Consider the following 16,322-nt stretch of genomic DNA (forward strand, 5'->3'; position numbering starts at 1 on the left):
GTAATTTGTTCATGAGTCATAACCATACAAACATTGAAGTAATTGTAAAAGCAGCTCTTGTTAGTTTGCAATTAGGGGTATTAAGTTCTATATCATGCTGCATTAGATTTTAGGAAAAAAGTCATAAAGGGTTTTATTTGTTAATACTCAATAACATTTAATCATAGACACATACAAAGACAAAGCTAAATATATATCCATTTCAACACCTACAAAAATAACTAGCTGTCCTGAGTGTATCATGGCAGATGGAGCTGTTTTTTTAAAGAGTATATACAGAATCCATCAACTGAACAGGTACTTACAGACATGCCACAATATGCTGGAATGGTCTGTTTATTTAACATCATATTTTCAAGTCCTCATATTCAGTATCAGAAAAAAAATACCTGTTGTATAACTATAGATTTGAACCAAATGTGCTTTAGGGCTCAACAACACTCTATATGTGACAGTGATTCAGAGAAGGTGCAATTCAAAGGTAATCTACTCTCACTATTAAATAAGATCTGAGTGTATCCCTGTACTTCACAAGGTAGGAATGCCATGAATGGATTCCTCCTAGAAATCTTTGTAGTAGCCTAAGTTCTGGCAAGGTGCACATTACCTGCCAAAACTCTCCTGATAAAGCAGGGCCCTCAAGCCAACTGGAGAAACTCTTGGTAGCAGAAGTCACTCCTCCTGTATTAAGTATCTCATTTATCGACTCCTCCCTCTCCCTCACTTACCTACACTGAACGTGATTAGTATCTATCAGAGTTATCCCCTGCTCTCCAACATCACAAACATTTCCTACATTGAACTTCTTGACATTTCTTATCATTTATTAAAATATTTCTTAATTGATCTACTAGTTTCCAGCTGAATTCCCTTCCAGTTCATTCATTACATGTTCAAACACAAATCTCATCATGTCACTCCTGCTTCACATCTTCTAATGATCTCCTCAATAACTCCAGGACTCCCGAGTAACATTTCCACTTAGCTCGGGGACCTCAAATTGTACTTTTTTTTAAAGCTCCTGCTCCATTTTCACGTCTGCTTTGTGCCTATACTCAAACACTCTGCTCTAACTTCTCTAAACTTGCCGTGCTCTCCCATTCAGGGCCCTTTGTTGAGAATGCCTTTCAAAAGCTAGCTCAAGTATCTGCTCTTTCCTGAAGATTTCTCAGAAAACATGTGTTAGAGGAATGTGGGATGTGGTGAAAAGCTCGCTCTGCAGAGCAGCTGGTGTTCGGAAGTGCTGGGATCAAATTCTAATTCTCTGGCTGGCTGTGTGATCCAGAAAAAGCTGGTTGGTCCCCACACATAACATTCAGCCATATCCATCCTCGTTAAGTGGGTGCTGCCACCACGGGAGAGGGCAAGTAGTCGATGCCTGAGCATCCGTGGTCCTTCCCACTCTGGCTGTAGCAATTTCTTTTTTTAATTGAGATATAATTGACATATAACATTGGTATGTTTAAGGTGTACAATGTGTTGAGTTGATACATTTATATTTTGCAATGATTACCACCATGGCATTAGCTAACACCTCTGTCATGTCACATAAAAGATTTTGTGTGGTGAGAACATTTAAAATCTAGTCTTTTTGCAAGCTTGCCAGCCTGTCATCTTTTAGGACTTTTCCCGTGTTATATACTCCTGTCATTCCTGGACTACAATCCTCTCTGCTTCCTTCTAGACTTTCTGGGTCCCTACAAACCATCTCCAGTACTTCTTCTCTCCTGCTGCCTCTATTTGGCCAGACAGTTTAATCTTTGACCTTGGTTTGGTCTTTAAGTATATAGAATATACTTAAAGTATAGTGAATATATAATATTTAATATATATAATATACTTAAAGTATATATAAAAATATATACTATTTATCTATATATACTACTAATATATATACTACTACTAATATATTACTAATAATACATACTAATATATAGATTGATATATATTAAAATATATAATATATGCTACTAATATGTATATACTTAGACAATACACATTTTTAACATACAAAAGTAACTTCAACTATAGTTTTTTGCCCACATTAATTTGATAAGGTTGCATTGCCCTCCATCTTTCTGGCCTAATCTCCCACTCTGTATCCTCACTCTGGAACTCATAACCTATTCTAACTGAGTCACATAACAGCATTGATTACAATTTATGGTATACTTACTGTGTCCTAGGCAGGATACAAGACAGTTTGTGTACATTGTGTGATTTAATTTTCCCCCAAATCCCAGGAGTAAGTGTTACTCGCACCACTTTAGAGTCAAGGAAATGAAAGAAGAGGGGTACTTACCCAAACACCACTCGTAAGGGCAATATTGCTGCACATACGCACAGAGCAAGGCAAGTCAGAGAAAGGTGGTAGAATAGAAAATAGCGTATGTGTATCTGGAGGGTTAAGGGAGTAGTGGTCAGGGACTGGGAAAAAAGGAAAAATCAGGGAGAAAAAGAGCACACCTCAGAAGGATTTGTAGAGGAAACACTACATTGAGTATTTGACATGATTCATCTGACCCCAAGTCCCCCATCCCAATACCTCTTCCAACTACACTCCTAGACCCTGACTTTAAGCGTGAAAGGCCCACATTCTCACGACATCTTCTTTTGCTGTCCAGGCCTAAGGAATGTGTGTCACCCGGAGGTAAAGCCAGATGCCTCAATCTTAAGTGATAGGGTCAAAAGCAGTTGGAGACTGGGGAACCAGAAAGTGAGAATCAAAAATATTACCAATGGGGGCTTCCCTGGTGGCACAGTGGTTAAGAATCCGCCTGCCAATGCAGGGGACACCAGTTCAAGCCCTGGTCTGGGAAGATGCTACATGCTGCAGAGCAACTAAGCCCATGAAACACAACTACTGAGCCTGCTCTCCAGAGCCCGTGAGCCACAACTACTGAGCCTGCTCTCCAGAGCCCGTGAGCCACAACTACTGAGCCTGCTCTCCAGAGCCCGTGAGCCACAACTACTGAGCCCTCGTGCCACAACTACTGAAGCCGGCACGCCTAGAGCCCGTGCTCCACAACAAGAGAAGCCACCGCAATGAGAAGCCCGCTCACTGCAACTAGTAGTAGCCCCTGCTTGCCGCAACTAGAGAAAGCCCGTGCACAGCAACAAAGACCCAATGCAGCCAAAAATAATTAATTTTTTTAAAAAAAAGAGTATTACCAATGGATCATGGGCTGCTATGCTGAGTTAAAGAATTTTATAAGAAAAAAATTCAACCAGGAATTTTGAAAGAGATGGCATCAGAACATAAACAGCACTGAGTCAGAAATCAAAAGGAAGTTAACTGCAGGTGGAAGAAAAAGTTAGAAAGAAGAAAAAAATTGGACTAACTATAACTGTATTTTTTAAGATTAGAAGGAATCTGTGCTCTGAAAAATAATCATTATAATAACAACAGTTACTGTTTTATAAACACCTATTTTGTGCAACATGCTTTGCCCTCCTGATCTCAGAAACCTTACAACAACCTTGTAAAATGGGTGTTATTATCCCTATTTCACATGTGATGAAATCACTCATTGCAAAAGAATGAGTAACCTGCTATATTAGTCAGAGTTCTCCAGAGAAACAGAGCCAATAGGATATATATATCCTATATAAATTATATATGGAAGGAGATTTATTATAAGGAATTAGCTCACATGATTATGCAGGCTGACGAGTCCCAAGATCTGTAGTCAGTCAGCTGGAGACCCAAGAGAGCCAACAGTATAGTTCTAGTTCAAAGGCTGGCAGGTTGGAGATCCAGGAAGAGCCAATGTTTCTATTCAAGTCTGAAAGCAGAAAAAAAAGAAAAAAGTCTTAGCTCCAAGGTAATCAGGCAGGAGAAATTCCTTCTTATTCAGGGGAAGGTCAGCCTTTTTGTTCTATTCATGCCTTCAACTGATTGGATGAGGCCCACCCACACTAGAGAAGGCAATCTGCTTTACTCAGTCTATTAAATTGAATGTTAAACTCATCCAAAAACACTCTCCCAGAAACATCCAGAATAGTATTTAACCAAATATATGGGTGCCCCATGACCTAGTTAAGTTGACATAAAATTAACCACCACACTTGCCTAAAGCTACCTAATTTGTAAGTACTGGAAATGGGATTTAAACCCAGATCTGTCCTTTGGAAAAAGTCCACTGCTATTCATCTATGCTAGAAACATGGGACCACAAGAATGACCTAGAATGTATGATTCTCTTACTTGAAATTTTTGCCAAGATCATAGAAAAATTAGTTGCTGAGTGATTAGCTAGAACGTTTAGCTAGATTAGCTAAAAAGCCCATTTAATTTTTGTACTTGAACCAAATGAGGTACGCTGGAACTGAAACACCTCAGAAAAGGAAAAAGGGGTTAATGGTGCTGAAAGGGCTATGTGACAGGGAGAAGCCAGCAACCTGGATTTCTTTCAGTAATGCAAGAAAGTTTTTTCCAATGTCCACAATTTCACAGCCTCACACAAATTACATGTCAATTTGAGTATAGTCAAATAAAGAGCAAAAATTAATTTGAAAAAGGTCCTCCTTTACACTTGCAATGGTACCTTTCTTGCAATGGCTCAAGGGAAAAGGGAGAATCACATTTTTTTGGTTAAAACAAGAAAGTCAACCCCCAAAATATAGGTGATCAATAATTGTATTCTGTCCAGACAGCTTAACAACTTTTTGGAAATCAAACATCAGGAATATGTTAAAGAATTAGCTGATTGAAATTATAAATCGATTCTGTTTTTTTCCCCCATGGTTTCATGTGACACTATATTCTACAAAAGGGGAAACATACTGCTCAAAATAAGCCTGGTTCAGCATGTGTCTGCAGGTACAGAAATTACAACTCCTTGTTAAATGAAAAAGATTTATACGTGAATGCTATTCATAGAACCCACTAACTAATATAACCATAAGCTCTTTTCCTCGGTTAGTTTTACTAACTAAATATGTACTATTTTTAAACTTGTCTGAGGTTTTCTGAACAAATCAGGGGCTTCTAATTCCATCAAAGTCCAATGATAAGCCTTCAAGATTTCTTCAGCATCAGAAGAAATCTTTCCAGAATTTATTTTTTTCCAGAAAAAAAAAAGAGAACAGTCTGATCAGTGAAAGGATAAAATGCATCAAATTGGAAGCAATTTGATGCCTAGGATGATTGTACATCTGAGGACTAATAATCGGTTGTGGTATGCTACTTCTTAAAAAAGATACTTTGAGGTTATGCACATCATCTGTCTAATTTGCAGAAATTTGCTGAGTCAAGCAGGTCTGATCCAGTGCACATCACTTTTTTTTTTTTTTTTTTTTTGGCCTTCAGATAAGCATCCTGTGGGAAACGCTACTTAAAATGGGAAGCCCTGAAAAAAAAAATTTAACATCTTACTAAATATGAGGTTGGAGGTTACCGTTGTGAATTTATATAAAGGTAAAATAAATTAAAATTGGGGCTCAAAATGTCATGTTCACACTCTCCTAAAATGAGAAACAGCAGTCTAGATGGGATAGCCTTGGACTAAGAGTTGAGCCTGAACTCTAACCTCTGAACCTGGGTCTGAACTCTAACCTCTGAACCTGGGTCTGAACTCTAACCTCTGAACCTGGGTCTGTCATTCATTTTCGGTGACATACTCAGGTAACTATCCTTCGGTTTCTTTACAAATAATGCCTAATATGAGAATAATAATTACTTTGTATTTCAAATCTATGCTATGATGATTCTATAGAAAAATACCAAGGAAGGAATGAACGAGAAAGCCCCTACAGTAATGACAGAAGAGTGGGCATAAGTAGGCAAATCAGGAAAAAACGTTGGCACTAAAGATCTGGATGAAGAAAGGTAAGAGGAGCAAAACATGGAACGGAGTCAAAAGAGAGCAAAAACCAGCGTTCCCAAATTATAGCAATTATAGATTTGAAAAGAGGGAGAATTAGACATTCCTGAAAGTAGAGGATTTAATGCTTAATAGGGAAAGGAGGGAAATGCAGTCATGAAAAAGAGGAAGATAAAGCTCTATCTGGTGTTATCTGATATCCAACAACTTCCCAGAACACCCTGAAGAGAAGAAGAAAGATCCTTAGGCAGACAACGATCAAAGTATTCTAGAGTGTATTTACATCTTTACGTGTGAGAGCATGTTTGCTTCTTTCTCTTATTTGATATAAAAAAAAACAGGCCAGAGACCCTTAAAAGCTTTTTTGGTAGAGTTATAATCAGGAAAAGATGCAAAGAAGTCAGAAATTGCCCATATAGGGATTAAGTTATGAAACTTTGACTAAAAAGACATGGAAATATTTCCAAGACACATTGTTGAAACTTTTCAAATGTCAGGGTTGTATGATGTAAGTTTGGGAAATAGCACACTGATTTATTTTCAAAGATTTATTTGGGGAAAAGAATCAGAAATACAAGCTGCAATTTGTAACAGCACTGTTCAAAAGCCAAAAATGAAGATTGTTTACATATTGTATTAGAAATGAAATATTGGCTAAAGACAACCACTTTTTGTATTCAAAGAGTACTGCAATGTTAGAATTCACCAAAGAACTTAATGAACTGATGTGAAGTTAGCATAGAACAGTACCTAAGCTAAGGAAGAACTGAAAAATGGATAGCTAAAATATGCCATCCACAGAGATATGTTCTTGACCATTTATCCACATAAATGTAGTAAGAAAATATATGACTCAGTGAAAGAAGTAGCAGCTAGCAAATCAGATGAATAAATAGCTGGGGGATGGACTTCATTTTTAGATTGCCTTCTTTGCTACATAGATTTATTTACTTGAAATTGAAAGATGCACATGGACTTTTGGGGAAGAGCACCTTCTGGAATGTATAATTATATTTGTTTCAAGTAGCGCTTTCTAATCATCACACTGGTCAAAATGCCTTATGCCCTCATTGTATTGGTAAAGGTGACCAACAACAATAATTTTCAAAAGGTTTTTGTGGAAATGTGTATGAGATTTGGTTTAAAATGAGAAGGACTGTCTATTATTGTGTTTGAATGCTCTGATTTTAATGAAGATCCTGCAAAAAGATAGAAATAATACATCTGAAAAGGATGTAATATATAAGTATGTTAACAACACAAAACTTAAAGAAATAGTTACAGGAAAATTGTAGGAAGAAAGATCCAAAAATGGATAAAGCACCAAAATGTTTTAAAGTCTCATTTAAAGGTGGATGTGGCCCATATATACAATGGAATATTACTCAGCCATAAAAAGAAATGAAATTGAGTTATTTGTAGTGAGGTGGACGGACCTAGAGTCTGTCATCCAGAGTGAAGTAAGTCAGAAAGAGAAAAACAAATACTGTATGCTAACACATATATGGAATCTAAAAAAAAATGGTTCTGATGAACTTAGTGGCAGGACAGGAATAAAGATGCAGGCATAGAGAATGGACTTGACATGGAGAATGTGGGAAGGGTAAGCTGGGACGAGGTGAGAGAGTGGCATTGACATATATACACTACAAAATGTCAAATAGATAGCTAGTGGGAAGCAGCTGCATAGCACAGGGAGATCAGCTCGGTGCTTTGTGTCCACCTGGAGGGGTGGGATAGGGAGGGTGGGAGGGAGACGCAAGAGGGAGGGGATATGGGGACATATGGATACATACAGCTGATTCACCTTGTTATACAGCAGAAACTAACTCAACATTGTAAAACAGTTATACTCCAGTAAAGACGTAAAAAAATAAAATAAAATAAAGGTGGTCTCCTACTTAGGATCTCACCTTATACAAAAATATCCAAGGGTACTTTAAAGTCAGCTTGGGTATAGTCCCAGCTCCACCACTTTCTAGCTAAGCGATGGCCTAGGAAGACCCACTACACTCTCTAAACCTCAATTTCCACGTGGATGAAATGAGGTTAATAATAGTATCTTCTTTATAGTAATGTTTTAAAGATTAAACCTCTATCACATTGCAGTATAATTATTTATGTTCATGTAGCTTTCATTCTTTCTTTCCATCACCAAATATCACTTGAGAGCCTACTAAAGTGGATATTGACTCTGCCTCTATCTCTCTGACTCTCTTAGTCATGTGGCTTTGAGAAGACTACTTAACATCTTTGTCAATGTTATCATCTATAAACTTGAGATAAAAATAACACACATCTTATAGGGTTATTGTAAGATTAAATGAGCTAATACAAGTAACATATTTAGTACAAAGCCTAATAAAAATTAGAAAATCAATAGATGTCAGCTAGATTTTTATTAATGTTTTCTTCCTCCTTTTCCTCCTCTTTTTCCTGCTCTTTCTTATTCTTTTTCTTATCACCATCATCATCATCATACATTCTGCTAGACCTTGTCCTATTAGGAGGTGATATTCTTTCTTTCATTCTACGGTAATAAATATTATACTGAACGTTAGCTCCCGTGATTGGTCAAGACCTTTTAGTTTGCAGCAAAAGAAAGTCAACTCAAACTGTCTTCACTGAAAAAGGGAAATTCTTTGGCTGGTGTAACCAAACAAAACAAAAGCAAGAGGTGGGGCTGGTCTCAACATCATTTGGATCCAGAAACTCAAAGTTTGTCAAGACATTCCTTCCCAGCATTCTCATCTCTGCTTCATTTTGAGCATAGGTTCCATTCTCTCCTTCTGCAGACAGCTCTCTCTGTGAGGCAGAGATCACACACTGAAAGTTCTGGGTCTGAATCCTAACCGGTCCTGACAAGGTGACAAGGGACCTTGCTGTCTAGCTCCAATTGGAAAAGAACATGGAAAAGGCATTAATTGGCCTGTTCTGGGTCACATGCCCTTGAGCTGGATGAGATTATACACTATACATGTTATGATGAGATTATATTCTATATGCTAACAGGGAGACAGTACAGGTTCACAGAAGTGGAGAGGAGTGGAAAACAGCATATCCGACGGAAATAACCAGCATTTTGTTGATTTGTGTCACTGAGAGGTCCCCTCCCTGTCTTCTCATTTTATAAACTCGGTGCCTAGTACTGTTTAGTGCACAAAAGATATCCATAAATACTTTCAAAAAATTAATCTCTCAAAAGACTGACATTACAATCCCAATAAAAACCTTTTGAAAATGATTGATATTGGTCATCTTTACCAATACAACGGAGGACATAAAGCATTTCTGACCAGGGTGGTGATTAGAAAGCACTACTTGAAAGTAATATAATTATACATTCCAGAAGATCCTCTTCCCTGAAAGTCCAATTTTCAATTTCTTTTCCTTTTAACAAGACCATTTGAAAAGATCAACGTATGTTCATGATGCTCAATTTTAAATACTTTTAATAAATATCTATTACTCTTTCTTAGTTCAGGCTGCTGTAACAAAATACCTTAGACTAGGTCGCTTATAAACAACAAATATTTCTTTTTCATGTTTCTGGGGGCTGGGAAGTCAAAAATAAAAGCACCAGCAGATTTGGAGTCTCGTGAAAGCCACCTTCTTGGTTCATAGAAGCTGGCTCCATCTTTTTGCTGTGTTCTCAAGTGGTGAAAGAAATAAGGAAGCTCTCTGGAGTCTGTTTCATAAGGTCACTAATCCCATTCATGAGAGCTCCACCTTCATGACCTAATCACCTCCCAAAGACCCCACCTGTAAACATGTCAGTCACATTGAGAGTTAGGTTTCAACATATAAATTTGGGGAGGACACAAACATTCAGTTCATAGCATTCTGCCACTGACCTCTCCCCACCCCACCAAATTCATGCATGCGCAATATAGTCATTCCATCTTAATAGCCCCAAAAGTCTTAAATCATTCCAGCATTAACTTTAAAAATCTATGTCCAAAGTCTTATCTAAACATCATCTAAATCAGATGGGTAAGACTCAAGATATGATTCATCTTGAGGCAAATTGCTCTCGCAGTGAACCTGGGAAATCAAACAAGTTACCTGCTTCCAAAACACAATGGTAGAACAGGCATAGGACAGGCATTCCCATTCCAAAAGGGAGTATTAGGAAATAAGAAAGGAGTGACTGTACCAAGCAAGCCCAAAATCCAGTGGAGCAAGTTCCATTAGATCTTAAGGCTCAAGAACAATTCTCTTTGGCCCAATAATCTGCCCTCCAGGTCCACTGGGCCAAGGGTCCTGCCCCTGCAGTTCTGCCAGGCAAAGACTGGTCCCCAAGACTCTGGGCAGCCCTGTCCCCACAGCTTGGCTGAAAAGACCCATCCTGGCTCTCTGCTTGGACCTTCCCCCAAAACTAAGGTCTTTGTCCACAATTTTGGGGTGAGATCCAGTGCCCAGTGGCTCTGACTTGCATCCTTTGAAATTTTGGTTGAGGCAGCCATGTCCCCACAGCTTGTGCACTCTGTGCTCCTGCAGAGACAGCAGTACAGACACAACCAACGTTTGTCACCTGCACACTCCAGAGATGCCACCTGGCCTGCCAGAGCCTTACCTGGGGCAGTCAGGCGTGTGGCCCCGGAGCTCAAGAGCGGAGCCAGAGATGCGAGGTGGGCAACACCTGTTCTTAATTTCAAAGTTGCTTCCACATTTTTAGGTATTGCAACATTCACTTCATTTTCTCCATACCAATTCTTAGAATGTGGGGAGAAACACAAGCATTCAGTCCATGTCATTCTCATATTCATGATAGTATAAACATAAATCTCTGGTTATTATCTATTACTATTGTAAATCTAAAAGAGGTACCTGTTTATCTACTCTGTACTGAGAATAATGTGCAATCAAATCTCATTTCCTTAGGCCAGTCTGGCCTGGATATCCGAGTTCAGCATCATCTAGATCAACCCATAGCTACACAGTAGCTTAGGGATGAAGTATTCAGACCTTGGAATTCAGCGTTTGGTGGTAGATTTATTGCATTAATGGTCCAATTCTTCACCACTTTACAACTTCTCCCATTAAGAGGAGTCTATCTCCTTATTCCTTGAATGTGGGCTAGCTTTGTGACCTAAATGTAATATATAGAAGTGAATAGTATGCTAGTTCTGAGCCTTGACCTCAAGGGGCCATGTGCATTTTCTTGTTCTACTCTCACTCCTCTGCCTTTGCCATGAAAACCTGCCCAGGCTAGCCTGTTGGAGTATAACAGACAGGGTTAACCCAGTGGGTAGCTCCATCACTCCAGCTGATAGCCAGCCATGTGAAAGAGCCCAGTCAAAACAAGAACTGCCCAGCAGAGCCAAGACTAAATCATTGACTTGCAGGCTTGTAGGCTGAATAAATACTTATTATTTTTATGCTGCATTATCGGGGCTGTGGAAATCTGATAAAGCATTTCATTCAGGCCCTACTTAAATCATACCTGTATCAGCTTAACAACCTCATTGCTGATCATCCTATACCCAGGCAAGCTTTTATCCTTGTTTCTCACATATAACTAACGATGCTGGTTGAAATATCCGCCAAATACCTTGTGTTCTCCAGCTAGTCCTTCTGGTCCGTTTGAGAATATGATGCTAAATAATGAAGCAAACAGTTTGCCATGAGCAGCCTTATGTGCTCAGTGACTTGACAGGCCCCTAGCAAACAATAAGCCTGGAATGTCGAAGAATTCTCCGAAACTTATCAACTTGACCAAACATGGGCAAAATCAAATTCATAACAATGAGGAACCAACAAAATAAGACCATGTGTAATTTTCTCTTAAATAGTTACCATAAATCATCCCAGACCTTGACGAAGAGCTGTATTTTTGAATTGATAATAATTGAAATCCTTGTACTTCAACATCTTGGTGCCCATTTTATATTTCCAGATAACACTGATATATCAAAAGTGAATGTTCCAAATATCTTTGGTTAAGAAGTTTCAGAACTCACACATAAATCTCTATTTGCTCTCTATTCTATCCAAGGAAAGCATATTGGAAATGAGATGCCTCGTTTTCCTAGTGAAAAGCAAGGTCAGTCTATAAATAGAATTCAAGATTATATTCATAATGTACAGTAAAGCCCTCAAGAGACTACACTTTGAAAGTGACTTTTAGACCAGGGAACTGGAAAGAGAATGACTCTTCTTATATAAAGATGACTAAATGAAAGAGAAAATACGGTAATAAAATAAAAACTTTTCTTCATCTTTCTGGCAATTCTCCAAGACCTCCATTTCAGGGAGCGCATATCTGATAGGTTTAATGCTGAACTCAGTCAACCAATTATATTTGTGAAAATAAGAATAGCTGTCCAACAAGGCAATTTTGGGAAAGCAGAGAGGTAATCAGCTGGCTCTGGACAAAACTGAGGGAGTACGGTTGGGGCCAGAACAGTCTTTTATATTTCATTCCCCCACACTAGCATCCCTTCTTATGTCTTCACCCACATGCAATTAGTAGAAGACTGAACTGACATGAAGGTGCTATATCTACCTCTCTTTGTCCCATGCCTTCTCTGCCATACCATCTGATCTTACTCTTTGGGAAAAGTTCTTAGAGAAATCATTCACACTAAGGTGTAAGTGAGAGATATGTCTGAACTGATTACCCTTCTTGAATGCCTCTGTATTTTCTTTTTAAATGCAAGGAACATCTGGTGTTGACATTCCAGACATCTATGAATCATTATAATAGGAAAAACTCACACACGTAGCAGTTTACCAATTCATACATTATGTTTACCTCTACAAGAAACTGGGTTTGGATGGTTATATTTGAGTGACAAGCCTTGTAAGTTCAGCTGGGATGGAGGTTCTACAGAGTGATGCGTCGTGGAGTGGTGTACATCTGTCAGGAAGCTGTGAGAAAATGTCACTCTTTATTATCTTTTTATTTTTCTTCTATGTCATCAATTGCTTCCAAATCTGATTCACAATCCTTCACTCCCATAGTTTAAATTGATCTTGGTTTTCGAAGTCTTTCATCTTTGGCCTCAACCAACATCGCAAGTTCCTGGCCTTATTGCCAACTACTTCCTTTATGCTGCCTCTGCTTCAGCCAGCATATTTACTCCCTTCACGGTAGGCATCCCCGGATCTTTTTTGTTACACATGCCCAAAATGCTCTATAGAGATCTTCTTCTCTATAGAGTCAAATCTTCTCTCACATTCTAAACAGCTCAGATCTCACCTCTTTCTTTGAATTGATGGCAACTGAAATCCTAGTACTTTTCATATCTGACTGCCTATTTTACATTTCTAGTTAACATTGATATTTAAAAAATGAAGTGTCAAAGCTATGCATATTTTCAGTCAAGAAAGTTTAAAACTTAGCCTGTAACTATCTGCTTGTTTATCCATCCTAGCCCAGAAAAACACAGTCAGAACCAGATAGATTTCCCATTGAAAAGTGGCACCACTCCAGACCAAGGCTGCCTGAAGTGATCTGTCCGTTCTCTGAATTCCTATAGCAATCGTTGGATTTTAAAAATTGATTTATATATAGACTCTCTTTGACATCTTCTCTACACTCTCTAAACAACTATTTAAATGTTATTAAACTACATGTTTTTAAATCTCATTTACTCAGTTACCTCAAGAATTTGTTCACAGCATAAAGTATGATTATTTTAATGTTAGCCCCATATGGAGACATTCACCTAGTAGACAAATCATAAATACTGGCTGGTTTCACTGTTTTTTAAAGCACAGCTAAGAAGTTTTTTCTATATGTAACAAAAGTAGTTCTCAAGTATTGTATCATTAAGAAGAAACATAACTCTTCCCATTTCATCTATGGAATAAGTGCAAGAAAAAGGACAATAGGAAGATTGTTCCAGTATATAAGAATTATAAATCATCATCAATCCAGTCATATTAAAATTAAAATTTTTCCTAAATTTTTTTCTCATCCCTTTCTCATTAAGTGGTTTTTAATAAATTTAAATAAATTTATTTCAACATTTCTAACAAATATTAATAACAAATAATTTTTAAACTACTATGCAATAATTATTTCTGAAATTTAATTTCTATAAGCTCTTGCTGTTTATTCATTGAAAATGCAGCTACAGAAAAGTTATTCAATATGTGTTTCCAACAGCTGAGAAGCTAGCAAGTTTTCCTCCAACTTTAAAGGGAGAGACACTTTTTTGCAAGGAAATCTGCTAGCCCACATCTCATCGTCAGTAATAAGAGACATTCACTTTGAAGTTACGCATCACTTTTTAAAGATCATAATTATTGACTGAGAAGGTTAAAGAAAAAGAATGGCATTAATAAGTGGACTTTGAGTTCAATGATAATGTCAAATTAATTAAAATTAAAAGCAATACGGGTATAATACAACAAAAAATAGCCAAATGATTTTAAATAAATATAAAATTATTTTCCCCCTCTCGGTAATACAAGTTATAATGTATTATCTCTAAATTTAGGTCATTTTTCTCCTAATTGGTCTCATACCACTCTGAACAGTATTTTCCACACCTTGATGTTTTCTGATTCACTTAGACAAAATCAAGACTGTACCTGGTAGGGAAGAAATTAATGTAATTATGGAATCTCTATTAAATCAAAACTAAGTTTTGAAGTCTGGCTTAGCTTAATATTTCCCAAATTATTTTTCCAGACATATTTTAGAACACTCTTCAAAACAGTTCATCAACTTTCCAAAGATAGGTTAGTCTCTCCAGAATATGATAACGTATCAGGGACTCAAGTTTTATTGTTGTTTCGACAGGCTGGGCTCCCAGCTGTAGTAGTAATCAGATCCTCTGCAGTTAGAGGAATTCTATAAATTTGTGGCAAGTCCACAAATGACCTCATTATCTGTTATTATGACCACTTCATTCATGAGCCCATTAAACAAGCACTGACTGAGTGAGGAAAGCTATGACTGAATCCATAGGGTAATCTTATCTAACCAATTATTGAAAGCCTCCTCCACAGAAGGGTCCTTCTGGGGAGTTTTCACCCACAGCATAAACGTTCTCATAATTTGGACCCATTCCAAGAAGCTCATTCACATTTCTTTTCCCCAAACCAATTTGTCACTAGTCCTCCTGTCTTATTCTTTCTAAATCCCAGACTGTTCAATCTGATCATCAGCCATGATGCATGAATTGGTGTAAATTGGTAGTTCTTCTCATCAAGAGACTTTTCCTTTCTCTTCAATACTGACCTTGAAAGAATGGATTGTACAGGAAACTAGTCCTCTGCCATCTGGTGCCAGCAATTTAACATCTCTAAAGCAGACCCAAATTTCCCCTCCCCTTAAGTCAACTGTTCATAAGAACACCTGTTCAAGGCCATTCTGGAGGGTCAGAAGCAGAGCCATAGGAGTAAGTGCACTGAGGATTAGTCACTCAGGCAAGTTTCTTGTGCTCTCAGGATCTGACAAATCTGCATTTTGTGTTTACCTCTTCAATTTGTTGATGGAGAACCATTCAGCACACCTGACTTTATGTTTGGAAAACAAGATAGAAACAGTTCATTTTAGGAGTTCAGGTTGCAGTCACCTGCTTGCAGTCTCTGCCTTAGACCAGTAACAAGTTAAGAACAGTTAACTGAAGAAGACAAGACTTTGCAATAGAACGTTAGTGGCCTCTATCATAGTTCTCTTATTTGGGCTTGTACTTGCTTTACACAGCATGTCAGTCTGCCAAAGACACTGCAAGCCCCATTGAATCTACTGCTTCATGAGAGCCAAGAGGGAGAACAGCTTGTACTGCAGCCTTGATCTGCTGGAATGCCTTTTCTTGCTCTGGCCCCACTATTTGTAAACAGTTTTGTAAGCAATCCACTTGATAAACATGTCAGAGCCACATATCCACATGTGTTATATATTAATCCAAAATCCAAACAAGTCCACAAACGATTGCATCTTTTCCTTATTAGTATAAGATACAGAGGACTCCTTGTAGACTTCTGTTTTGAAGGAGCTATATCATCAAGCTTCAGATCACCGGACCCCCCCAATTTTAGGTAACAGATCCCTGAATTTTATGTGATATATCTTCCATCCTCTTTCAAAGGTAGGTATTACCAAAACATTTATTTTGCTACTACTACATGGCCCTAGCAGCATGATTGATGTAATATACAAGCATTATATACCAAAAGAGGAAGAGATGATAAAAATCCCTGAGGATTAAATTATGTCTTAGAGTTAGAGGATTGACAAAGATAAAGGTGAAGGTTTATGTTTATCAAGTGAAAGCAAATTTCTTCTGGTGAGATCGATAGTTGCAAAGCAAACCAACTTCCAGGTATGTGTTAATTTGCCCCACTAAAAAGAACCATATAAAATAGTAGCTAAATGGAGTCATGAGATGCTTACAAATTTTATAATTCATTATCATTCCCTAAAAGCTACCCATCTGTCTTCTGCACAAACCAAACAGGTAAGTTTAATGGGGATCTCCTAGAAATCATCACTGTTTGGCTGTTCAGTTCTTGACAATGGCTCTCATTTGTGAAAGC

General features: G+C 37.9%; 1 protein-coding gene across 7 annotated transcripts in view; it reads right to left on the reverse strand.

Moving 5' to 3' along the window:
* The window catches only part of LOC309647466 (uncharacterized protein), a gene marked incomplete at its 5' end in the record, with an annotated part of 312,977 nt that overhangs the window by 208,615 nt on the left and 88,040 nt on the right, over positions 1–16,322 (reverse strand). For all 7 annotated transcript variants that reach the window (XR_014256055.1, XR_014256056.1, XR_014256057.1 and 4 more), the window contains one exon: positions 3,654–3,785. The remainder of the gene's footprint in view (positions 1–3,653; positions 3,786–16,322) is intronic.

This window comes from Balaenoptera physalus (genome assembly GCF_965194825.1).
Source record: "Balaenoptera physalus genome assembly, chromosome: 18".
Lineage (NCBI taxonomy): Eukaryota > Metazoa > Chordata > Mammalia > Artiodactyla > Balaenopteridae > Balaenoptera > Balaenoptera physalus.